Source organism: Pseudophryne corroboree, unplaced genomic scaffold, assembly GCF_028390025.1.
Source record: "Pseudophryne corroboree isolate aPseCor3 unplaced genomic scaffold, aPseCor3.hap2 scaffold_129, whole genome shotgun sequence".
Taxonomy (NCBI): Eukaryota; Metazoa; Chordata; class Amphibia; order Anura; family Myobatrachidae; genus Pseudophryne; species Pseudophryne corroboree.
This window is the reverse complement of record NW_026967915.1, coordinates 405703-431283: the sequence shown is the minus strand read 5'-3', so window position 1 is coordinate 431283 and position 25581 is coordinate 405703. Positions and strand designations below refer to the sequence as shown.

General features: G+C 34.7%; 19 non-coding genes across 19 annotated transcripts; all 19 read left to right on the top strand.

The window, feature by feature from the left end:
• The first annotated feature begins 695 nt into the window (after positions 1–695).
• TRNAR-CCU (transfer RNA arginine (anticodon CCU)) lies at positions 696–768 on the top strand. The gene has a single exon. It is a non-coding gene; the product is annotated as a tRNA-Arg (tRNA).
• Positions 769–1674: 906 nt separating this feature from the next.
• Positions 1675–1747, top strand: TRNAR-CCU (transfer RNA arginine (anticodon CCU)). Its single transcript has one exon. It is a non-coding gene; the product is annotated as a tRNA-Arg (tRNA).
• A 914-nt stretch (positions 1748–2661) lies between these two features.
• On the top strand, positions 2662–2734 carry TRNAR-CCU (transfer RNA arginine (anticodon CCU)). The gene has a single exon. It is a non-coding gene; the product is annotated as a tRNA-Arg (tRNA).
• An 866-nt stretch (positions 2735–3600) lies between these two features.
• Positions 3601–3673, top strand: TRNAR-CCU (transfer RNA arginine (anticodon CCU)). The gene has a single exon. It is a non-coding gene; the product is annotated as a tRNA-Arg (tRNA).
• A 906-nt stretch (positions 3674–4579) lies between these two features.
• Positions 4580–4652, top strand: TRNAR-CCU (transfer RNA arginine (anticodon CCU)). Its single transcript has one exon. It is a non-coding gene; the product is annotated as a tRNA-Arg (tRNA).
• A 930-nt stretch (positions 4653–5582) lies between these two features.
• TRNAR-CCU (transfer RNA arginine (anticodon CCU)) lies at positions 5583–5655 on the top strand. Its single transcript has one exon. It is a non-coding gene; the product is annotated as a tRNA-Arg (tRNA).
• Positions 5656–6529: 874 nt separating this feature from the next.
• TRNAR-CCU (transfer RNA arginine (anticodon CCU)) lies at positions 6530–6602 on the top strand. The gene has a single exon. It is a non-coding gene; the product is annotated as a tRNA-Arg (tRNA).
• An 866-nt stretch (positions 6603–7468) lies between these two features.
• On the top strand, positions 7469–7541 carry TRNAR-CCU (transfer RNA arginine (anticodon CCU)). Its single transcript has one exon. It is a non-coding gene; the product is annotated as a tRNA-Arg (tRNA).
• An 894-nt stretch (positions 7542–8435) lies between these two features.
• TRNAR-CCU (transfer RNA arginine (anticodon CCU)) lies at positions 8436–8508 on the top strand. Its single transcript has one exon. It is a non-coding gene; the product is annotated as a tRNA-Arg (tRNA).
• Positions 8509–9406: 898 nt separating this feature from the next.
• Positions 9407–9479, top strand: TRNAR-CCU (transfer RNA arginine (anticodon CCU)). Its single transcript has one exon. It is a non-coding gene; the product is annotated as a tRNA-Arg (tRNA).
• Positions 9480–10349: 870 nt separating this feature from the next.
• On the top strand, positions 10350–10422 carry TRNAR-CCU (transfer RNA arginine (anticodon CCU)). The gene has a single exon. It is a non-coding gene; the product is annotated as a tRNA-Arg (tRNA).
• Positions 10423–12335: 1913 nt separating this feature from the next.
• Positions 12336–12408, top strand: TRNAR-CCU (transfer RNA arginine (anticodon CCU)). Its single transcript has one exon. It is a non-coding gene; the product is annotated as a tRNA-Arg (tRNA).
• Positions 12409–13308: 900 nt separating this feature from the next.
• TRNAR-CCU (transfer RNA arginine (anticodon CCU)) lies at positions 13309–13381 on the top strand. The gene has a single exon. It is a non-coding gene; the product is annotated as a tRNA-Arg (tRNA).
• Positions 13382–14278: 897 nt separating this feature from the next.
• Positions 14279–14351, top strand: TRNAR-CCU (transfer RNA arginine (anticodon CCU)). Its single transcript has one exon. It is a non-coding gene; the product is annotated as a tRNA-Arg (tRNA).
• Positions 14352–15237: 886 nt separating this feature from the next.
• Positions 15238–15311, top strand: TRNAR-CCU (transfer RNA arginine (anticodon CCU)). Its single transcript has one exon. It is a non-coding gene; the product is annotated as a tRNA-Arg (tRNA).
• A 909-nt stretch (positions 15312–16220) lies between these two features.
• Positions 16221–16293, top strand: TRNAR-CCU (transfer RNA arginine (anticodon CCU)). Its single transcript has one exon. It is a non-coding gene; the product is annotated as a tRNA-Arg (tRNA).
• Positions 16294–17171: 878 nt separating this feature from the next.
• Positions 17172–17244, top strand: TRNAR-CCU (transfer RNA arginine (anticodon CCU)). Its single transcript has one exon. It is a non-coding gene; the product is annotated as a tRNA-Arg (tRNA).
• Positions 17245–19149: 1905 nt separating this feature from the next.
• On the top strand, positions 19150–19223 carry TRNAR-CCU (transfer RNA arginine (anticodon CCU)). Its single transcript has one exon. It is a non-coding gene; the product is annotated as a tRNA-Arg (tRNA).
• A 2826-nt stretch (positions 19224–22049) lies between these two features.
• Positions 22050–22122, top strand: TRNAR-CCU (transfer RNA arginine (anticodon CCU)). Its single transcript has one exon. It is a non-coding gene; the product is annotated as a tRNA-Arg (tRNA).
• The last annotated feature ends 3459 nt before the right edge of the window (positions 22123–25581 follow it).

The following is a 25581-nucleotide window of genomic DNA, read 5'->3' as shown; positions in this document are numbered from 1 at the left end:
GCTTATTCAAGTGCCATCTGGCCTGCATGATCCTTTGTTGCTCATCATTCATCACCAAAAATGATTTTCTTTTTAAATTCTTATGACTGTACTGATTGTATTGAATCAAATCCACATCTAGCATAACTGTTTTATGCTGCACAGTGCTCCAGTGGTGCAATTGGACAGCGCGTGGTACTTATAAGACAGTATCTGTTGAGCAATGTCAAGGTTGTGAATTCAAGTCTCACCTGAAGCAGTTTTGTTTACAGTTTTTTTTCTTTTTCTTATGTCATTAGTCATTGATTATAATCTTCTACCTTAATATTTAATATGATATTACAAAGGATGGAAGAAAGAAAGAAAGAAAGAAAGAAAGAAAGAAAGAAAGAAAGAAAGAAAGAAAAAACACAAATATGATTGTAAATTTAAGTTGTCAGCACACATCTGCTTTGGTTCAAATGCACTGCATATCTTCCTTCAGTCAGCCAACAAAACAGCAATTGAAAAGATTAACACACTGTTGGTAAAGCAGTTGCATCAAATAGTTTTTTTGCAATAGAGCATGATAATCCATACTGACAGCTCTGGATAGTACCAGCACATTTCTTGCTGGACTTGGTAATGCAAAGAACACAGTAAACAGCTTCACTTTTTCTCAAAAATAAATAATTGACTATTAAAAACATATCAGTCTTGAATGAGAAAGTCAGTAAGCCCCAGTGGCCTAATGGATAAGGCACTGGCCTCCTAAGCCAGGGATTGTGGGTTCAAGTCCCATCTGGGGTGGAACTCATTAAAGCAGCTGTGTCATCACTAGAGTTGATACTTTATCCTTGCTTCAACTGTACAACAGTCTTGTAGTGTTTAGATTGCAAAAACATGACCACAGAAGCTAAAAATGACATTTATTATAACATTGTTGTGGGTTTTTTGTTTACTTTTCTATCACTGTGAAAAGCATATTCAAATGCCATCTGGCATGCATGATCCTTTGTTGCTCATCATTCATCACCAAAAATGATTTTCTTTTTAAATTCTTATGACTGTACTGATTGTATTGAATAAAATCCACATCTAGCATAACTGTTTTATGCTACACAGTGCTCCAGTGGTGCAATTGGACAGCGCGTGGTACTTATAAGACAGTATCTGTTGAGCAATGTCAAGGTTGTGAATTCAAGTCTCACCTGTAGCAGTTTTGTTTACAGTTTTTTTCCTTTTTCTTATGTCATTAGTCATTGATTATAATCTTCTACCTTAATATTTAATATGATATTACAAAGGATGGAAGAAAGAAAGAAAGAAAGAAAGAAAGAAAGAAAGAAAGAAAGAAAGAAAGAAAGAAAGAAAGAAAGAAAGAAAGAAAGAAAGAAAGAAAGAAAAAACACAAATATGATTGTAAATTTAAGTTGTCAGCACACATCTGCTTTGGTTCAAATGCACTGCATATCTTCCTTCAGTCAGCCAACAAAATAGCAATTGAAAAGATTAACACACTGTTGGTAAAGCAGTTGCATCAAATAGTTTTTTTGCAATAGAGCATGATAATCCATACTGACAGCTCTGGATAGTACCAGCACATTTCTTGCTGGACTTGGTAATGCAAAGAACACAGTAAACAGGTTAACTTTATCTCAAAAATAAATAATTGACTATTAAAAACATATCAGTCTTGAATGAGAAAGTCAGTAAGCCCCAGTGGCCTAATGGATAAGGCACTGGCCTCCTAAGCCAGGGATTGTGGGTTCAAGTCCCATCTGGGGTGGAACTCATTAAAGCAGCTGTGTCGTCACTAGAGTTGATATTTTATCCTTGCTTCAACTGTACAACAGTCTTGTAGTGTTTAGATTGCAAAAACATGACCACAGAAGCTAAAAATTACATTTATTATAACATTGTTGTGGTTTTTTTGTTTACTTTTCTATCACTGTGGAAAGCTTATTCAAGTGCCATCTGGCCTGCATGATCCTTTGTTGCTCATCATTCATCACCAAAAATGATTTTCTTTTTAAATTCTTATGACTGTACTGATTGTATTGAATAAAATCCACATCTAGCATAACTGTTTTATGCTGCAAAGTGCTCCAGTGGTGCAATTGGACAGCGCGTGGTACTTATAAGACAGTATCTGTTGAGCAATGTCAATGTTGTGAATTCAAGTCTCACCTGAAGCAGTTTTGTTTACAGTTTTTTTTCTTTTTCTTATGTCATTAGTCATTGATTATAATCTTCTACCTTAATATTTAATATGATATTACAAAGGATGGAAGAAAGAAAGAAAGAAAGAAAGAAAGAAAGAAAGAAAGAAAGAAAGAAAGAAAGAAAGAAAGAAAGAAAGAAAGAAAGAAAGAAAGAAAGAAAGAAAGAAAAAACACAAATATGATTGTAAATTTAAGTTGTCAGCACACATCTGCTTTGGTTCAAATGCACTGCATATCTTCCTTCAGTCAGCCAACAAAACAGCAATTGAAAAGATTAACACACTGTTGGTAAAGCAGTTGCATCAAATAGTTTTTTTGCAATAGAGCATGATAATCCATACTGACAGCTCTGGATAGTACCAGCACATTTCTTGCTGGACTTTGTAATGCAAAGAACACAGTAAACAGCTTCACTTTTTCTCAAAAATAAATAATTGACTATTAAAAACATATCAGTCTTGAATGAGAAAGTCAGTAAGCCCCAGTGGCCTAATGGATAAGGCACTGGCCTCCTAAGCCAGGGATTGTGGGTTCAAGTCCCATCTGGGGTGGAGCTCATTAAAGCAGCTGTGTCATCACTAGAGTTGATACTTTATCCTTGCTTCAACTGTACAACAGTCTTGTAGTGTTTAGATTGCAAAAACATGACCACAGAAGCTAAAAATGACATTTATTATAACATTGTTGTGGGTTTTTTGTTTACTTTTCTATCACTGTGAAAAGCATATTCAAATGCCATCTGGCATGCATGATCCTTTGTTGCTCATCATTCATCACCAAAAATGATTTTCTTTTTAAATTCTTATGACTGTACTGATTGTATTGAATAAAATCCACATCTAGCATAACTGTTTTATGCTGCACAGTGCTCCAGTGGTGCAATTGGACAGCGCGTGGTACTTATAAGACAGTATCTGTTGAGCAATGTCAAGGTTGTGAATTCAAGTCTCACCTGAAGCAGTTTTGTTTACAGTTTTTTTCCTTTTTCTTATGTCATTAGTCATTGATTATAATCTTCTACCTTAATATTTAATATGATATTACAAAGGATGGAAGAAAGAAAGAAAGAAAGAAAGAAAGAAAGAAAGAAAGAAAGAAAGAAAGAAAAAACACAAATATGATTGTAAATTTAAGTTGTCAGCACACATCTGCTTTGGTTCAAATGCACTGCATATCTTCCTTCAGTCAGCCAACAAAATAGCAATTGAAAAGATTAACACACTGTTGGTAAAGCAGTTGCATCAAATAGTTTTTTTGCAATAGAGCATGATAATCCATACTGACAGCTCTGGATAGTACCAGCACATTTCTTGCTGGACTTGGTAATGCAAAGAACACAGTAAACAGGTTAACTTTATCTCAAAAATAAATAATTGACTATTAAAAACATATCAGTCTTGAATGAGAAAGTCAGTAAGCCCCAGTGGCCTAATGGATAAGGCACTGGCCTCCTAAGCCAGGGATTGTGGTTTCAAGTCCCATCTGGGGTGGAACTCATTAAAGCAGCTGTGTCGTCACTAGAGTTGATATTTTATCCTTGCTTCAACTGTACAACAGTCTTGTAGTGTTTAGATTGCAAAAACATGACCACAGAAGCTAAAAATTACATTTATTATAACATTGTTGTGGTTTTTTTGTTTACTTTTCTATCACTGTGGAAAGCTTATTCAAGTGCCATCTGGCCTGCATGATCCTTTGTTGCTCATCATTCATCACCAAAAATGATTTTCTTTTTAAATTCTTATGACTGTACTGATTGTATTGAATAAAATCCACATCTAGCATAACTGTTTTATGCTGCAAAGTGCTCCAGTGGTGCAATTGGACAGCGCGTGGTACTTATAAGACAGTATCTGTTGAGCAATGTCAATGTTGTGAATTCAAGTCTCACCTGAAGCAGTTTTGTTTACAGTTTTTTTCCTTTTTCTTATGTCATTAGTCATTGATTATAATCTTCTACCTTAATATTTAATATGATATTACAAAGGATGGAAGAAAGAAAGAAAGAAAGAAAGAAAGAAAGAAAGAAAGAAAGAAAGAAAGAAAGAAAGAAAGAAAGAAAGAAAGAAAGAAAGAAAGAAAGAAAAAACACAAATATGATTGTAAATTTAAGTTGTCAGCACACATCTGCTTTGGTTCAAATGCACTGCATATCTTCCTTCAGTCAGCCAACAAAACAGCAATTGAAAAGATTAACACACTGTTGGTAAAGCAGTTGCATCAAATAGTTTTTTTGCAATAGAGCATGATAATCCATACTGACAGCTCTGGATAGTACCAGCACATTTCTTGCTGGACTTGGTAATGCAAAGAACACAGTAAACAGGTTAACTTTTTCTCAAAAATAAATAATTGACTATTAAAAACATATCAGTCTTGAATGAGAAAGTCAGTAAGCCCCAGTGGCCTAATGGATAAGGCACTGGCCTCCTAAGCCAGGGATTGTGGGTTCAAGTCCCATCTGGGGTGGAACTCATTAAAGCAGCTGTGTCGTCACTAGAGTTGATATTTTATCCTTGCTTCAACTGTACAACAGTCTTGTAGTGTTTAGATTGCAAAAACATGACCACAGAAGCTAAAAATTACATTTATTATAACATTGTTGTGGTTTTTTTGTTTACTTTTCTATCACTGTGGAAAGCTTATTCAAGTGCCATCTGGCCTGCATGATCCTTTGTTGCTCATCATTCATCACCAAAAATGATTTTCTTTTTAAATTCTTATGACTGTACTGATTGTATTGAATAAAATCCACATCTAGCATAACTGTTTTATGCTGCAAAGTGCTCCAGTGGTGCAATTGGACAGCGCGTGGTACTTATAAGACAGTATCTGTTGAGCAATGTCAAGGTTGTGAATTCAAGTCTCACCTGAAGCAGTTTTGTTTACAGTTGTTTTCCTTTTTCTTATGTCATTAGTCATTGATTATAATCTTCTACCTTAATATTTAATATGATATTACAAAGGATGGAAGAAAGAAAGAAAGAAAGAAAGAAAGAAAGAAAGAAAGAAAGAAAGAAAGAAAGAAAGAAAGAAAGAAAGAAAGAAAGAAAGAAAGAAAGAAAGAAAGAAAGAAAGAAAGAAAGAAAAAACACAAATATGATTGTAAATTTAAGTTGTCAGCACACATCTGCTTTGGTTCAAATGCACTGCATATCTTCCTTCAGTCAGCCAACAAAACAGCAATTGAAAAGATTAACACACTGTTGGTAAAGCAGTTGCATCAAATAGTTTTTTTGCAATAGAGCATGATAATCCATACTGACAGCTCTGGATAGTACCAGCACATTTCTTGCTGGACTTGGTAATGCAAAGAACACAGTAAACAGCTTCACTTTTTCTCAAAAATAAATAATTGACTATTAAAAACCTATCAGTCTTGAATGAGAAAGTCAGTAAGCCCCAGTGGCCTAATGGATAAGGCACTGGCCTCCTAAGCCAGGGATTGTGGGTTCAAGTCCCATCTGGGGTGGAACTCATTAAAGCAGCTGTGTCGTCACTAGAGTTGATACTTTATCCTTGCTTCAACTGTACAACAGTCTTGTAGTGTTTAGATTGCGAAAAATGACATTTATTATAACATTGTTGTGGGTTTTTTGTTTACTTTTCTATCACTGTGAAAAGCTTATTCAAGTGCCATCTGGCATGCATGATCCTTTGTTGCTCATCATTCATCACCAAAAATGATTTTCTTTTTAAATTCTTATGACTGTACTGATTGTATTGAATAAAATCCACATCTAGCATAACTGTTTTATGCTGCACAGTGCTCCAGTGGTGCAATTGGACAGCGCGTGGTACTTATAAGACATTATCTGTTGAGCAATGTCAAGGTTGTGAATTCAAGTCTCACCTGAAGCAGTTTTGTTTACAGTTTTTTTCCTTTTTCCTATGTCATTAGTCATTGATTATAATCTGCTACCTTAATATTTAATATGATATTACAAAGGATGGAAGAAAGAAAGAAAGAAAGAAAGAAAGAAAGAAAGAAAGAAAGAAAGAAAGAAAGAAAGAAAGAAAGAAAGAAAGAAAGAAAAAACGCAAATATGATTGTGAATTTAAGTTGTCAGCACACATCTGCTTTGGTTCAAATGCACTGCATATCTTCCTTCAGTCAGCCAACAAAACAGCAATTGAAAAGATTAACACACTGTTGGTAAAGCAGTTGCATCAAATAGATTTTTTGCAATATAGCATGATAATCCATACTGACAGCTCTGGATAGAACCAGCACATTTCTTGCTGGACTTGGTAATGCAAAGAACACAGTAAACAGCTTCACTTTTTCTCAAAAATAAATAATTGACTATTAAAAACCTATCAGTCTTGAATGAGAAAGTCAGTAAGCCCCAGTGGCCTAATGGATAAGGCACTGGCTTCCTATGCCAGGGATTGTGGGTTCAAGTCCCATCTGGGGTGGAACTCATTAAAGCAGCTGTGTCGTCACTAGAGTTGATATGTTATCCTTGCTTCAACTGTACAACAGTCTTGTAGAGTTTAGATTGCAAAAACATGACCACAGAAGCTAAAAATGACATTTATTATAACATTGTTGTGGTTTTTTTGTTTACTTTTCTATCACTGTGGAAAGCTTATTCAAGTGCCATCTGGCATGCATGATCCTTTGTTGCTCATCATTCATCACCAAAAATGATTTTCTTTTTAAATTCTTATGACTGTACTGATTGTATTGAATAAAATCCACATCTAGCATAACTGTTTTATACTGCAAAGTGCTCCAGTGGTGCAATTGGACAGCGCGTGGTACTTATAAGACAGTATCTGTTGAGCAATGTCAAGGTTGTGAATTCAAGTCTCACCTGAAGCAGTTTTGATTACAGTTTTTTTCCTTTTTCTTATGTCATTAGTCATTGATTATAATCTTCTACCTTAATATTTAATATGATATTACAAAGGATGGAAGAAAGAAAGAAAGAAAGAAAGAAAGAAAGAAAGAAAGAAAGAAAGAAAGAAAAAACACAAATATGATTGTAAATTTAAGTTGTCAGCACACATCTGCTTTGGTTCAAATGCACTGCATATCTTCCTTCAGTCAGCCAACAAAACAGCAATTGAAAAGATTAACACACTGTTGGTAAAGCAGTTGCATCAAATAGTTTTTTTGCAATAGAGCATGATAATCCATACTGACAGCTCTGGATAGTACCAGCACATTTCTTGCTGGACTTGGTAATGCAAAGAACACAGTAAACAGCTTCACTTTTTCTCAAAAATAAATAATTGACTATTAAAAACATATCAGTCTTGAATGAGAAAGTTAGTAAGCCCCAGTGGCCTAATGGATAAGGCACTGGCCTCCTAAGCCAGGGATTGTGGGTTCAAGTCCCATCTGGGGTGGAACTCATTAAAGCAGCTGTGTCATCACTAGAGTTGATACTTTATCCTTGCTTCAACTGTACAACAGTCTTGTAGTGTTTAGATTGCAAAAACATGACCACACAAGCTAAAAATGACATTAATTATAACATTGTTGTGGGTTTTTTGTTTACATTTCTATCACTGTGAAAAGCTTATTCAAGTGCCATCTGGCATGCATGATCCTTTGTTGCTCATCATTCATCACCAAAAATGATTTTCTTTTTAAATTCTTATGACTGTACTGATTGTATTGAATAAAATCCACATCTAGCATAACTGTTTTATGCTACACAGTGCTCCAGTGGTGCAATTGGACAGCGTGTGGTACTTATAATACAGTATCTGTTGAGCAATGTCAAGGTTGTGAATTCAAGTCTCACCTGAAGCAGTTTTGTTTACAGTTTTTTTCCTTTTTCTTATGTCATTAGTCATTGATTATAATCTTCTACCTTAATATTTAATATGATATTACAAAGGATGGAAGAAAGAAAGAAAGAAAGAAAGAAAGAAAGAAAGAAAGAAAGAAAGAAAGAAAGAAAGAAAGAAAGAAAGAAAGAAAGAAAAAACGCAAATATGATTGTGAATTTAAGTTGTCAGCACACATCTGCTTTGGTTCAAATGCACTGCATATCTTCCTTCAGTCAGCCAACAAAACAGCAATTGAAAAGATTAACACACTGTTGGTAAAGCAGTTGCATCAAATAGATTTTTTGCAATATAGCATGATAATCCATACTGACAGCTCTGGATAGTACCAGCACATTTCTTGCTGGACTTAGTAATGCAAAGAACACAGTAAACAGCTTCACTTTTTCTCAAAAATAAATAATTGACTATTAAAAACCTATCAGTCTTGAATGAGAAAGTCAGTAAGCCCCAGTGGCCTAATGGATAAGGCACTGGCTTCCTAAGCCAGGGATTGTGGGTTCAAGTCCCATCTGGGGTGGAACTCATTAAAGCAGCTGTGTCGTCACTAGAGTTGATATGTTATCCTTGCTTCAACTGTACAACAGTCTTGTAGTGTTTAGATTGCAAAAACATGACCACAGAAGCTAAAAATGACATTTATTATAACATTGTTGTGGTTTTTTTGTTTACTTTTCTATCACTGTGGAAAGCTTATTCAAGTGCCATCTGCCATGCATGATCCTTTGTTGCTCATCATTCATCACCAAAAATGATTTTCTTTTTAAATTCTTATGACTGTACTGATTGTATTGAATAAAATCCACATCTAGCATAACTGTTTTATACTGCAAAGTGCTCCAGTGGTGCAATTGGACAGCGCGTGGTACTTATAAGACAGTATCTGTTGAGCAATGTCAAGGTTGTGAATTCAAGTCTCACCTGAAGCAGTTTTGTTTACAGTTTTTTTCCTTTTTCTTATGTCATTAGTCATTGATTATAATCTTCTACCTTAATATTTAATATGATATTACAAAGGATGGAAGAAAGAAAGAAAGAAAGAAAGAAAGAAAGAAAGAAAGAAAGAAAGAAAGAAAGAAAGAAAGAAAGAAAGAAAGAAAGAAAGAAAAAACACAAATATGATTGTAAATTTAAGTTGTCAGCACACATCTGCTTTGGTTCAAATGCACTGCATATCTTCCTTCAGTCAGCCAACAAAACAGCAATTGAAAAGATTAACACACTGTTGGTAAAGCAGTTGCATCAAATAGTTTTTTTGTAATAGAGCATGATAATCCATACTGACAGCTCTGGATAGTACCAGCACATTTCTTGCTGGACTTGGTAATGCAAAGAACACAGTAAACAGCTTCACTTTTTCTCAAAAATAAATAATTGACTATTAAAAACATATCAGTCTTGAATGAGAAAGTCAGTAAGCCCCAGTGGCCTAATGGATAAGGCACTGGCCTCCTAAGCCAGGGATTGTGGGTTCAAGTCCCATCTGGGGTGGAACTCATTAAAGCAGCTGTGTCATCACTAGAGTTGATTCTTTATCCTTGCTTCAACTGTACAACAGTCTTGTAGTGTTTAGATTGCAAAAACATGACCACAGAAGCAAAAAATGACATTTATTATAACATTGTTGTGGGTTTTTTGTTTACTTTTCTATCACTGTGAAAAGCTTATTCAAGTGCCATCTGGCATGCATGATCCTTTGTTGCTCATCATTTATCACCAAAAATGATTTTCTTTTTAAATTCTTATGACTGTACTGATTGTATTGAATAAAATCCACATCTAGCATAACTGTTTTATGCTGCACAGTGCTCCAGTGGTGCAATTGGACAGCGCGTGGTACTTATAAGACAGTAGCTGTTAAGCAATGTCAAGGTTGTGAATTCAAGTCTCACCTGAAGCAGTTTTGTTTACAGTTTTTTTCCTTTTTCTTATGTCATTAGTCATTGATTATAATCTTCTACCTTAATATTTAATATGATATTACAAAGGATGGAAGAAAGAAAGAAAGAAAGAAAGAAAGAAAGAAAGAAAGAAAGAAAGAAAGAAAGAAAAAACACAAATATGATTGTGAATTTAAGTTGTCAGCACACATCTGCTTTGGTTCAAATGCACTGCATATCTTCCTTCAGTGAGCCAACAAAACAGCAATTGAAAAGATTAACACACTGTTGGTAAAGCAGTTGCATCAAATAGTTTTTTTGCAATATAGCATGATAATCCATACTGACAGCTCTGGATAGTACCAGCACATTTCTTGCTGGACTTGGTAATGCAAAGAACACAGTAAACAGCTTCACTTTTTCTCAAAAATAAATAATTGACTATTAAAAACCTATCAGTCTTGAATGAGAAAGTCAGTAAGCCCCAGTGGCCTAATGGATAAGGCACTGGCCTCCTAAGCCAGGGATTGTGGGTTCAAGTCCCATCTGGTGTGGAACTCATTAAAGCAGCTGTATCATCAGTAGTGTTGATATTTTATCCTTGCTTCAACTGTACAACAGTCTTGTAGTGTTTAGATTGCAAAAACATGACCACAGAAGCTAAAAATGACATTTATTATAACATTGTTGTGGTTTTTTTGTTTACTTTTCTATCACTGTGGAAAGCTTATTCAAGTGCCATCTGGCATGCATGATCCTTTGTTGCTCATCATTCATCACCAAAAATGATTTTCTTTTTAAATTCTTATGACTGTACTGATTGTATTGAATAAAATCCACATCTAGCATAACTGTTTTATGCTGCACAGTGCTCCAGTGGTGCAATTGGACAGCGAGTGGTACTTATAAGACAGTATCTGTTGAGCAATGTCAAGGTTGTGAATTCAAGTCTCACCTGAAGCAGTTTTGTTTACAGTTTTTTTCCTTTTTCTTATGTCATTAGTCATTGATTATAATCTTCTACCTTGATATTTTATATGATATTACAAAGGATGGAAGAAAGAAAGAAAGAAAGAAAGAAAGAAAGAAAGAAAGAAAGAAAGAAAGAAAGAAAGAAAGAAAGAAAGAAAGAAAGAAAGAATGAAAGAAAGAAAAAACACAAATATGATTGTAAATTTAAGTTGTCAGCACACATCTGCTTTGGTTCAAATGCACTGCATATCTTCCTTCAGTCAGCCAACAAAACAGCAATTGAAAAGATTAACACACTGTTGGTAAAGCAGTTGCATCAAATAGTTTTTTTGCAATAGAGCATGATAATCCATACTGACAGCTCTGGATAGTACCAGCACATTTCTTGCTGGACTTGGTAATGCAAAGAACACAGTAAACAGCTTCACTTTTTCTCAAAAATAAATAATTGACTATTAAAAACCTATCAGTCTTGATTGAGAAAGTCAGTAAGCCCCAGTGGCCTAATGGATAAGGCACTGGCCTCCTAAGACAGGGATTGTGGGTTCAAGTCCCATCTGTGGTGGAACTCATTAAAGCAGCTGTGTTGTCACTAGAGTTGATACTTTATCCTTGCTTCAACTGTACAACAGTCTTGTAGTGTTTAGATTGCAAAAACATGACCACAGAAGCTAAAAATGACATTTATTATAACATTGTTGTGGTTTTTTTGTTTACTTTTCTATCACTGTGGAAAGCTTATTCAAGTGCCATCTGGCATGCATGATCCTTTGTTGCTCATCATTCATCACCAATAATGATTTTCTTTTTAAATTCTTATGACTGTACTGATTGTATTGAATAAAATCCACATCTAGCATAACTGTTTTATGCTGCACAGTGCTCCAGTGGTGCAATTGGACAGCGCGTGGTACTTATAAGACAGTATCTGTTGAGCAATGTCAAGGTTGTGAATTCAAGTCTCACCTGAAGCAGTTTTGTTTACAGTTTTTTTCCTTTTTCTTATGTCATTAGTCATTGATTATAATCTTCTACCTTAATATTTAATATGATATTACAAAGGATGGAAGAAAGAAAGAAAGAAAGAAAGAAAGAAAGAAAGAAAGAAAGAAAGAAAGATAGAAAGAAAGAAAGAAAGAAAGAAAGAAAGAAAGAAAGAAAGAAAGAAAGAAAGAAAGAAAGAAAAAACACAAATATGATTGTAAATTTAAGTTGTCAGCACACATCTGCTTTGGTTCAAATGCACTGCATATCTTCCTTCAGTCAGCCAACAAAACAGCAATTGAAAAGATTAACACACTGTTGGTAAAGCAGTTGCATCAAATAGTTTTTTTGCAATAGAGCATGATAATCCATACTGACAGCTCTGGATAGTACCAGCACATTTCTTGCTGGACTTGGTAATGCAAAGAACACAGTAAACAGCTTCACTTTTTCTCAAAAATAAATAATTGACTATTAAAAACCTATCAGTCTTGATTGAGAAAGTCAGTAAGCCCCAGTGGCCTAATGGATAAGGCACTGGCCTCCTAAGCCAGGGATTGTGGGTTCAAGTCCCATCTGGGGTGGAACTCATTAAAGCAGCTGTGTCGTCACTAGAGTTGATACTTTATCCTTGCTTCAACTGTACAACAGTCTTGTAGTGTTTAGATTGCAAAAACATGACCACATAAGCTAAAAATGACATTTATTATAACATTGTTGTGGGTTTTTTGTTTACTTTTCTATCACTGTGGAAAGCTTATTCAAGTGCCATCTGGCATGCATGATCCTTTGTTGCTCATCATTCATCACCAAAAATGATTTTCTTTTTAAATTCTTATGACTGTACTGATTGTATTGAATAAAATCCACATCTAGCATAACTGTTTTATGCTGCACAGTGCTCCAGTGGTGCAATTGGACAGCGTGTGGTACTTATAATACAGTATCTGTTGAGCAATGTCAAGGTTGTGAATTCAAGTCTCACCTGAAGCAGTTTTGTTTACAGTTTTTTTCCTTTTTCATATGTCATTAGTCATTGATTATAATCTTCTACCTTAATATTTAATATGATATTACAAAGGATGGAAGAAAGAAAGAAAGAAAGAAAGAAAGAAAGAAAGAAAGAAAGAAAGAAAGAAAGAAAGAAAGAAAGAAAGAAAGAAAGAAAAAGAAAAAACACAAATATGATTGTAAATTTAAGTTGTCAGCACACATCTGCTTTGGTTCAAATGCACTGCATATCTTCCTTCAGTCAGCCAACAAAACAGCAATTGAAAAGATTAACACACTGTTGGTAAAGCAGTTGCATCAAATAGTTTTTTTGCAATAGAGCATGATAATCCATACTGACAGCTCTGGATAGTACCAGCACATTTCTTGCTGGACTTGGTAATGCAAAGAACACAGTAAACAGCTTCACTTTTTCTCAAAAATAAATAATTGACTATGAAAAACATATCAGTCTTGAATGAGAAAGTCAGTAAGCCCCAGTGGCCTAATGGATAAGGCACTGGCTTCCTAAGCCAGGGATTGTGGGTTCAAGTCCCATCTGGTGTGGAATTCATTAAAGCAGCTGTGTCGTCACTAGAGTTGATATGTTATCCTTGCTTCAACTGTACAACAGTCTTGTAGTGTTTAGATTGCAAAAACATGACCACAGAAGCTAAAAATGACATTTATTATAACATTGTTGTGGTTTTTTTGTTTACTTTTCTATCACTGTGGACAGCTTATTCAAGTGCCATCTGGCATGCATGATCCTTTGTTGCTCATCATTCATCACCAAAAATGATTTTCTTTTTAAATTCTTATGACTGTACTGATTGTATTGAATAAAATCCACATCTAGCATAACTGTTTTATACTGCAAAGTGCTCCAGTGGTGCAATTGGACAGCGCGTGGTACTTATAAGACAGTATCTGTTGAGCAATGTCAAGGTTGTGAATTCAAGTCTCACCTGAAGCAGTTTTGTTTACAGTTTTTTTCCTTTTTCTTATGTCATTAGTCATTGATTATAATCTTCTACCTTAATATTTAATATGATATTACAAGGGATGGAAGAAAGAAAGAAAGAAAGAAAGAAAGAAAGAAAGAAAGAAAGAAAGAAAGAAAGAAAGAAAGAAAGAAAGAAAGAAAGAAAGAAAAAACACAAATATGATTGTAAATTTAAGTTGTCAGCACACATCTGCTTTGGTTCAAATGCACTGCATATCTTCCTTCAGTCAGCCAACAAAACAGCAATTGAAAAGATTAACACACTGTTGGTAAAGCAGTTGCATCAAATAGTTTTTTTGCAATAGAGCATGATAATCCATACTGACAGCTCTGGATAGTACCAGCACATTTCTTGCTGGACTTGGTAATGCAAAGAACACAGTAAACAGCTTCACTTTTTCTCAAAATAAATAATTGACTATTAAAAACCTATCAGTCTTGAATGAGAAAGTCAGTAAGCCCCAGTGGCCTAATGGATAAGGCACTGGCCTCCTAAGCCAGGGATTGTCGGTTCAAGTCCCATCTGGGGTGGAACTCATTAAAGCAGCTGTGTCATCACTAGAGTTGATATTTTATCCTTGCTTCAACTGTACAGCAGTCTTGTAGTGTTTAGATTGCAAAAACATGACCACAGAAGCTAAAAATGTCATTTATTATAACATTGTTGTGGGTTTTTTGTTTACTTTTCTATCACTGTGAAAAGCTTATTCAAGTGCCATCTGGCATGCATGATCCTTTGTTGCTCATCATTCATCACCAAAAATGATTTTCTTTTTAAATTCTTATGACTGTACTGATTGTATTGAATAAAATCCACATCTAGCATAACTGTTTTATGCTGCACAGTGCTCCAGTGGTGCAATTGGACAGCGCGTGGTACTTATAAGACAGTATCTGTTGAGCAATGTCAAGGTTGTAAATTCAAGTCTCACCTGAAGCAGTTTTGTTTACAGTTTTTTTCCTTTTTCTTATGTCATTAGTCATTGATTATAATCTTCTACCTTAATATTTAATATGATATTACAAAGGATGGAAGAAAGAAAGAAAGAAAGAAAGAAAGAAAGAAAGAAAGAAAGAAAGAAAGAAAGAAAGAAAGAAAGAAAGAAAAAACACAAATATGATTGTGAATTTAAGTTGTCAGCACACATCTGCTTTGGTTCAATTGCACTGCATATCTTCCTTCAGTCAGCCAACAAAACAGCAATTGAAAAGATTAACACACTGTTGGTAAAGCAGTTGCATCAAATAGATTTTTTGCAATATAGCATGATAATCCATACTGACAGCTCTGGATAGTACCAGCACATTTCTTGCTGGACTTGGTAATGCAAAGAACACAGTAAACAGCTTCACTTTTTCTCAAAAATAAATAATTGACTATTAAAAACCTATCAGTCTTGAATGAGAAAGTCAGTAAGCCCCAGTGGCCTAATGGATAAGGCACTGGTCTTCCTAAGCCAGGGATTGTGGGTTCAAGTCCCATCTGGGGTGGAACTCATTAAAGCAGCTGTGTCGTCACTAGAGTTGATATTTTATCCTTGCTTCAACTGTACAACAGTCTTGTAGTGTTTAGATTGCAAAAACATGAAAACAGAAGCTAAAAATGACATTTATTATAACATTGTTGTGGATTTTTTGTTTACTTTTCTATCACTGTGGAAAGCTTATTCAAGTGCCATCTGGCCTGCATGATCTTTTGTTGCTCATCATTCATCACCAAAAATGATTTTCTTTTTAAATTCTTATGACTGTACTGATTGTATTGAATAAAATCCACATCTAGCATAACTGTTTTATGCTGCAAAGTGCTCCAGTGGTGCAATTGGACAGCGCGTTGTACTTATAAGACAGTATCTGTTGAGCAATGTCAAGGTTGTGAATTCAAGTCTCACCTGAAGCAGTTTTGTTTACAGTTTTTTTCCTTTTTCTTATGTCATTAGTCATTGATTATAATCTTCTACCTTAATATTTAATATGATATTACAAAGGATGGAAGAAAGAAAGAAAGAAAGAAAGAAAGAAAGAAAGAAAGAAAGAAAGAAAGAAAGAAAGAAAGAAAGAAAGAAAGAAAGAAAGAAAGAAAAAAGAAAAAACACAAATATGATTGTAAATTTAAGTTGTCAGCACACATCTGCTTTGGTTCAAATGCACTGCATATCTTCCTTCAGTCAGCCAACAAAACAGCAATTGAAAAGATTAACACACTGTTGGTAAAGCAGTTGCATCAAATAGTTTTTTTGCAATAGAGCATGATAATCCATACAGACAGCTCTGGATAGTACCAGCACATTTCTTGCTGGACTTGGTAATGCAAAGAACACAGTAAACAGCTTCACTTTTTCTCAAAAATAAATAATTGACTATGAAAAACATATCAGTCTTGAATGAGAAAGTCAGTAAGCCCCAGTGGCCTAATGGATAAGGCACTGGCCTCCTAAGCAAGGGATTGTGGGTTCAAGTCCCATCTGGGGTGGAACTCATTAAAGCAGCTGTGTCATCACTAGAGTTGATACTTTATCCTTGCTTCAACTGTACAACAGTCTTGTAGTGTTTAGATTGCAAAAACATGACCACAGAAGCTAAAAATGACATTTATTATAACATTGTTGTGGGTTTTTTGTTTACTTTTCTATCACTGTGAAAAGCTTATTCAAGTGCCATCTGGCATGCATGATCCTTTGTTGCTCATCATTCATCACCAAAAATGATTTTCTTTTTAAATTCTTATGACTGTACTGATTGTATTGAATAAAATCCACATCTAGCATAACTGTTTTATGCTGCACAGTGCTCCAGTGGTGCAATTGGACAGCGCGTGGTACTTATAAGACAGTATCTGTTGAGCAATGTCAAGGTTGTGAATTCAAGTCTCACCTGAAACAGTTTTGTTTACAGTTTTTTTCCTTTTTCTTATGTCATTAGTCATTGATTATAATCTTCTACCTTAATATTTAATATGATATTACAAAGGATGGAAGAAAGAAAGAAAGAAAGAAAGAAAGAAAGAAAGAAAGAAAGAAAGAAAGAAAGAAAGAAAGAAAAAACACAAATATGATTGTAAATTTAAGTTGTCAGCACACATCTGCTTTGGTTCAAATGCACTGCATATCTTCCTTCAGTCAGCCAACAAAACAGCAATTGAAAAGATTAACACACTGTTGGTAAAGCAGTTGCATCAAATAGATTTTTTGCAATATAGCATGATAATCCATACTGACAGCTCTGGATAGTACCAGCACATTTCTTGCTGGACTTGGTAATGCAAAGAACACAGTAAACAGCTTCACTTTTTCTCAAAAATAAATAATTGACTATTAAAAACCTATCAGTCTTGAATGAGAAAGTCAGTAAGCCCCAGTGGCCTAATGGATAAGGCACTGGCTTCCTAAGCCAGGGATTGTGGGTTCAAGTCCCATCTGGTGTGGAACTCATTAAAGCAGCTGTATCATCACTAGTGTTGATATGTTATCCTTGCTTCAACTGTACAACAGTCTTGTAGTGTTTAGATTGCAAAAACATGACCACAGAAGCTAAAAATGACATTTATTATAACATTGTTGTGGTTTTTTTGTTTACTTTTCTATCACTGTGGAAAGCTTATTCAAGTGCCATCTGGCATGCATGATCCTTTGTTGCTCATCATTCATCACCAAAAATGATTTTCTTTTTAAATTCTTATGACTGTACTGATTGTATTGAATAAAATCCACATCTAGCATAACTGTTTTATGCTGCACAGTGCGCCAGTGGTGCAATTGGACAGCGCGTGGTACTTATAAGACAGTATCTGTTGAGCAATGTCAAGGTTGTGAATTCAAGTCTCACCTGAAGCAGTTTTGTTTACAGTTTTTTTCCTTTTTCTTATGTCATTAGTCATTGATTATAATCTTCTACCTTAATATTTAATATGATATTACAAAGGATGGAAGAAAGAAAGAAAGAAAGAAAGAAAGAAAGAAAGAAAGAAAGAAAGAAAGAAAGAAAGAAAGAAAGAAAGAAAGAAAAAACACAAATATGATTGTAAATTCAAGTTGTCAGCACACATCTGCTTTGGTTCAAATGCACTGCATATCTTCCTTCAGTCAGCCAACAAAACAGCAATTGAAAAGATTAATACACTGTTGGTTAAGCAGTTGCATCAAATAGTTTTTTTGCAATAGAGCATGATAATCCATACTGACAGCTCTGGATAGTGCCAGCACATTTCTTGCTGGACTTGGTAATGCAAAGAACACAGTAAACAGCTTCACTTTTTCTCAAAAATAAATAATTGACTATTAAAAACATATCAGTCTTGAATGAGAAAGTCAGTAAGCCCCAGTGGCCTAATGGATAAGGCACTGGCCTCCTAAGCCAGGGATTGTGGGTTGAAGTCCCATCTGGTGTGGAACTCATTAAAGCAGCTGTGTCGTCACTAGAGTTGATATTTTATCCTTGCTTCAACTGTACAACAGTCTTGTAGTGTTTAGATTGCAAAAACATGACCACAGAAGCTAAAAATGACATTTATTATAACATTGTTGTGGTTTTTTTGTTTACTTTTCTATCACTGTGGAAAGCTTATTCAAGTGCCATCTGGCATGCATGATCCTTTGTTGCTCATCATTCATCACCAAAAATGATTTTCTTTTTAAATTTTTATGACTGTACTGATTGTATTGAATAAAATCCACATCTAGCATAACTGTTTTATGCTGCACAGTGCTCCAGTGGTGCAATTGGACAGCGCGTGGTACTTATAAGACAGTATCTGTTGAGCAATGTCAAGGTTGTGAATTCAAGTCTCACCTGAAGCAGTTTTGTTTACAGTTTTTTTCCTTTTTCTTATGTCATTAGTCATTGATTATAATCATCTACCTTAATATTTAATATGATATTACAAAGGATGAAAGAAAGAAAGAAAGAAAGAAAGAAAGAAAGAAATAGAGAAAGAAAGAAAGAAAGAAAGAAAGAAAGAAAGAAAGAAAGAAAGAAAGAAAGAAAGAAAGAAAGAAAGAAAGAAAGAAAGAAAGAAAGAAAAAACACAAATATGATTGTAAATTTAAGTTGTCAGCACACATCTGCTTTGGTTCAAATGCACTGCATATCTTCCTTCAGTCAGCCAACAAAACAGCAATTGAAAAGATTAACACACTGTTGGTAAAGCAGTTGCATCAAATAGATTTTTTGCAATATAGCATGATAATCCATACTGACAGCTCTGGATAGTACCAGCACATTTCTTGCTGGACTTGGTAATGCAAAGAACACAGTAAACAGCTTCACTTTTTCTCAAAAATAAATAATTGACTATTAAAAACCTATCAGTCTTGAATGAGAAAGTCAGTAAGCCCCAGTGGCCTAATGGATAAGGCACTGGTCTTCCTAAGCCAGGGATTGTGGGTTCAAGTCCCATCTGGGGTGGAACTCATTAAAGCAGCTGTGTCGTCACTAGAGTTGATATTTTATCCTTGCTTCAACTGTACAACAGTCTTGTAGTGTTTAGATTGCAAAAACATGACCACAGAAGCTAAAAATGACATTTATTATAACATTGTTGTGGTTTTTTTGTTTACTTTTCTATCACTGTGAAAAGCTTATTCAAGTGCCATCTGGCATGCATGATCCTTTGTTGCTCATCATTCATCACCAAAAATGATTTTCTTTTTAAATTCTTATGACTGTACTGATTGTATTGAATAAAATCCACATCTAGCATAACTGTTTTATGCTGCACAGTGCGCCAGTGGTGCAATTGGACAGCGCGTGGTACTTATAAGACAGTATCTGTTGAGCAATGTCAAGGTTGTGAATTCAAGTCTCACCTGAAGCAGTTTTGTTTACAGTTTTTTTCCTTTTTCTTATGTCATTAGTCATTGATTATAATCTTCTACCTTAATATTTAATATGATATTACAAAGGATGGAAGAAAGAAAGAAAGAAAGAAAGAAAGAAAGAAAGAAAGAAAGAAAGAAAGAAAGAAAGAAAGAAAGAAAGAAAGAAAGAAAAAACACAAATATGATTGTAAATTCAAGTTGTCAGCACACATCTGCTTTGGTTCAAATGCACTGCATATCTTCCTTCAGTCAGCCAACAAAACAGCAATTGAAAAGATTAATACACTGTTGGTAAAGCAGTTGCATCAAATAGTTTTTTTGCAATAGAGCATGATAATCCATACTGACAGCTCTGGATAGTGCCAACACATTTCTTGCTGGACTTGGTAATGCAAAGAACACAGTAAACAGCTTCACTTTTTCTCAAAAATAAATAATTGACTATTAAAAACATATCAGTCTTGAATGAGAAAGTCAGTAAGCCCCAGTGGCCTAATGGATAAGGCACTGGCCTCCTAAGCCAGGGATTGTGGGTTGAAGTCCCATCTGGTGTGGAACTCATTAAAGCAGCTGTGTTGTCACTAGAGTTGATATTTTATCCTTGCTTCAACTGTACAACAGTCTTGTAGTGTTTAGATTGCAAAAACATGACCACAGAAGCTAAAAATGACATTTATTATAACATTGTTGTGGTTTTTTTTGTTTACTTTTCTATCACTGTGGAAAGCTTATTCAAGTGCCATCTGGCATGCATGATCCTTTGTTGCTTATCATTCATCACCAAAAATGATTTTCTTTTTAAATTCTTATGACTGTACTGATTGTATTGAATAATATCCACATCTAGCATAACTGTTTTATGCTGCACAGTGCTCCAGTGGTGCAATTGGACAGCGTGTGGTACTTATAAGACAGTATCTGTTGAGCAATGTCAAGGTTGTGAATTCAAGTCTCACCTGAAGCAGTTTTGTTTACAGTTTTTTTCCTTTTTCTTATGTCATTAGTCATTGATTATGATCTTCTACCTTAATATTTAATATGATATTACAAAGGATGGAAGAAAGAAAGAAAGAAAGAAAGAAAGAAAGAAAGAAAGAAAGAAAGAAAGAAAGAAAGAAAGAAAGAAAGAAAGAAAGAAAGAAAGAAAGAAAAAACACAAATATGATTGTGAATTTAAGTTGTCAGCACACATCTGCTTTGGTTCAAATGCACTGCATATCTTCCTTCAGTCAGCCAACAAAACAGCAATTGAAAAGATTAACACACTGTTGGTAAAGCAGTTGCATCAAATAGTTTTTTTGCAATAGAGCATGATAATCCATACTGACAGCTCTGGATAGTGCCAACACATTTCTTGCTGGACTTGGTAATGCAAAGAACACAGTAAACAGCTTCACTTTTTCTCAAAAATAAATAATTGACTATTAAAAACATATCAGTCTTGAATGAGAAAGTCAGTAAGCCCCAGTGGCCTAATGGATAAGGCACTGGCCTCCTAAGCCAGGGATTGTGGGTTGAAGTCCCATCTGGTGTGGAACTCATTAAAGCAGCTGTGTCGTCACTAGAGTTGATATTTTATCCTTGCTTCAACTGTACAACAGTCTTGTAGTGTTTAGATTGCAAAAACATGACCACAGAAGCTAAAAATGACATTTATTATAACATTGTTGTGGTTTTTTTGTTTACTTTTCTATCACTGTGAAAAGCTTATTCAAGTGCTATCTGGCATGCATGATCCTTTGTTGCTCATCATTCATCACCAAAAATGATTTTCTTTTTAAATTCTTATGACTGTACTGATTGTATTGAATAAAATCCACATCTAGCATAACTGTTTTATGCTGCACAGTGCTCCAGTGGTGCAATTGGATAGCGCGTGGTACTTATAAGACAGTATCTGTTGAGCAATGTCAAGGTTGTGAATTCAAGTCTCACCTGAAGCAGTTTTGTTTACAGTTTTTTTTCCTTTTTCTTATGTCATTAGTCATTGATTATAATCTTCTACCTTAATATTTAATATGATATTACAAAGGATGGAAGAAAGAAAGAAAGAAAGAAAGAAAGAAAGAAAGAAAGAAAGAAAGAAAGAAAGAAAGAAAGAAAAAACACAAATATGATTGTAAATTTAAGTTGTCAGCACACATCTGCTTTGGTTCAAATGCACTGCATATCTTCCTTCAGTCAGCCAACAAAACAGCAATTGAAAAGATTAACACACTGTTGGTAAAGCAGTTGCATCAAATAGTTTTTTTGCAATAGAGCATGATAATCCATACTGACAGCTCTGGATAGTACCAGCACATTTCTTGCTGAACTTGGTAATGCAAAGAACACAGTAAACAGCTTCACTTTTTCTCAAAAATAAATAATTGACTATTAAAAACATATCAGTCTTGAATGAGAAAGTCAGTAAGCCCCAGTGGCCTAATGGATAAGGCACTGGCCTCCTAAGCCAGGGATTGTGGGTTCAAGTCCCATCTGGGGTGGAACTCATTAAAGCAGCTGTGTCGTCACTAGAGTTGATACTTTATCCTTGCTTCAACTGTACAACAGTCTTGTAGTGTTTAGATTGCAAAAACATGACCACAGAAGCGAAAAATGACATTTATTATAACATTGTTGTGGGTTTTTTGTTTACTTTTCTATCACTGTGAAAAGCTTATTCAAGTGCCATCTGGCATGCATGATCCTTTGTTGCTCATCATTCATCACCAAAAATGATTTTCTTTTTAAATTCTTATGACTGTACTGATTGTATTGAATAAAATCCACATCTAGCATAACTGTTTTATGCTGCACAGTGCTCCAGTGGTGCAATTGGACAGCGCGTGGTACTTATAAGACAGTATCTGTTGAGCAATGTCAAGGTTGTGAATTCAAGTCTCACCTGAAGCAGTTTTGTTTACAGTTTTTTTCCTTTTTCTTATGTCATTAGTCATTGATTATAATCTTCTACCTTAATATTTAATATGATATTACAAAGGATGGAAGAAAGAAAGAAAGAAAGAAAGAAAGAAAGAAAGAAAGAAAGAAAGAAAGAAAGAAAGAAAGAAAGAAAAAACACAAATATGATTGTGAATTTAAGTTGTCAGCACACATCTGCTTTGGTTCAAATGCACTGCATATCTTCCTTCAGTGAGCCAACAAAACAGCAATTGAAAAGATTAACATACTGTTGGTAAAGCAGTTGCATCAAATAGATTTTTTGCAATATAGCATGATAATCCATACTGACAGCTCTGGATAGTACCAGCACATTTCTTGCTGGACTTGGTAATGCAAAGAACACAGTAAACAGCTTCACTTTTTCTCAAAAATAAATAATTGACTATTAAAAACCTATCAGTCTTGAATGAGAAAGTCAGTAAGCCCCAGTGGCCTAATGGATAAGGCACTAATGGATAACTGGCCTCCTAAGCCAGGGATTGTGGGTTCAAGTCCCATCTGGTGTGGAACTCATTAAAGCAGCTGTGTCGTCACTAGAGTTGATATTTTATCCTTGCTTCAACTGTACAACAGTCTTGTAGTGTTTAGATTACAAAAACATGACCACAGAAGCTAAAAATGACATTTATTATAACATTGTTGTGGTTTTTTTTGTTTACTTTTCTATCACTGTGGAAAGCTTATTCAAGTGCCATCTGGCATGCATGATCCTTTGTTGCTTATCATTCATCACCAAAAATGATTTTCTTTTTAAATTCTTATGACTGTACTGATTGTATTGAATAATATCCACATCTAGCATAACTGTTTTATGCTGCACAGTGCTCCAGTGGTGCAATTGGACAGCGTGTGGTACTTATAAGACAGTATCTGTTGAGCAATGTCAAGGTTGTGAATTCAAGTCTCACCTGAAGCAGTTTTGTTTACAGTTTTTTTCCTTTTTCTTATGTCATTAGTCATTGATTATGATCTTCTACCTTAATATTTAATATGATATTACAAAGGATGGAAGAAAGAAAGAAAGAAAGAAAGAAAGAAAGAAAGAAAGAAAGAAAGAAAGAAAGAAAGAAAAAACACAAATATGATTGTGAATTTAAGTTGTCAGCACACATCTGCTTTGGTTCAAATGCACTGCATATCTTCCTTCAGTCAGCCAACAAAACAGCAATTGAAAAGATTAACACACTGTTGGTAAAGCAGTTGCATCAAATAGTTTTTTTGCAATAGAGCATGATAATCCATACTGACAGCTCTGGATAGTGCCAACACATTTCTTGCTGGACTTGGTAATGCAAAGAACACAGTAAACAGCTTCACTTTTTCTCAAAAATAAATAATTGACTATTAAAAACCTATCAGTCTTGAATGAGAAAGTCAGTAAGCCCCAGTGGCCTAATGGATAAGGCACTAATGGATAACTGGCCTCCTAAGCCAGGGATTGTGGGTTCAAGTCCCATCTGGTGTGGAACTCATTAAAGCAGCTGTGTCGTCACTAGAGTTGATATTTTATCCTTGCTTCAACTGTACAACAGTCTTGTAGTGTTTAGATTACAAAAACATGACCACAGAAGCTAAAAATGACATTTATTATAACATTGTTGTGGTTTTTTTTGTTTACTTTTCTATCACTGTGGAAAGCTTATTCAAGTGCCATCTGGCATGCATGATCCTTTGTTGCTTATCATTCATCACCAAAAATGATTTTCTTTTTAAATTCTTATGACTGTACTGATTGTATTGAATAATATCCACATCTAGCATAACTGTTTTATGCTGCACAGTGCTCCAGTGGTGCAATTGGACAGCGTGTGGTACTTATAAGACAGTATCTGTTGAGCAATGTCAAGGTTGTGAATTCAAGTCTCACCTGAAGCAGTTTTGTTTACAGTTTTTTTCCTTTTTCTTATGTCATTAGTCATTGATTATGATCTTCTACCTTAATATTTAATATGATATTACAAAGGATGGAAGAAAGAAAGAAAGAAAGAAAGAAAGAAAGAAAGAAAGAAAGAAAGAAAGAAAGAAAGAAAGAAAAAACACAAATATGATTGTGAATTTAAGTTGTCAGCACACATCTGCTTTGGTTCAAATGCACTGCATATCTTCCTTCAGTCAGCCAACAAAACAGCAATTGAAAAGATTAACACACTGTTGGTAAAGCAGTTGCATCAAATAGTTTTTTTGCAATAGAGCATGATAATCCATACTGACAGCTCTGGATAGTGCCAACACATTTCTTGCTGGACTTGGTAATGCAAAGAACACAGTAAACAGCTTCACTTTTTCTCAAAAATAAATAATTGACTATTAAAAACATATCAGTCTTGAATGAGAAAGTCAGTAAGCCCCAGTGGCCTAATGGATAAGGCACTGGCCTCCTAAGCCAGGGATTGTGGGTTGAAGTCCCATCTGGTGTGGAACTCATTAAAGCAGCTGTGTCGTCACTAGAGTTGATATTTTATCCTTGCTTCAACTGTACAACAGTCTTGTAGTGTTTAGATTGCAAAAACATGACCACAGAAGCTAAAAATGACATTTATTATAACATTGTTGTGGTTTTTTTGTTTACTTTTCTATCACTGTGAAAAGCTTATTCAAGTGCTATCTGGCATGCATGATCCTTTGTTGCTCATCATTCATCACCAAAAATGATTTTCTTTTTAAATTCTTATGACTGTACTGATTGTATTGAATAAAATCCACATCTAGCATAACTGTTTTATGCTGCACAGTGCTCCAGTGGTGCAATTGGATAGCGCGTGGTACTTATAAGACAGTATCTGTTGAGCAATGTCAAGGTTGTGAATTCAAGTCTCACCTGAAGCAGTTTTGTTTACAGTTTTTTTTCCTTTTTCTTATGTCATTAGTCATTGATTATAATCTTCTACCTTAATATTTAATATGATATTACAAAGGATGGAAGAAAGAAAGAAAGAAAGAAAGAAAGAAAGAAAGAAAGAAAGAAAGAAAGAAAGAAAGAAAGAAAGAAAGAAAGAAAG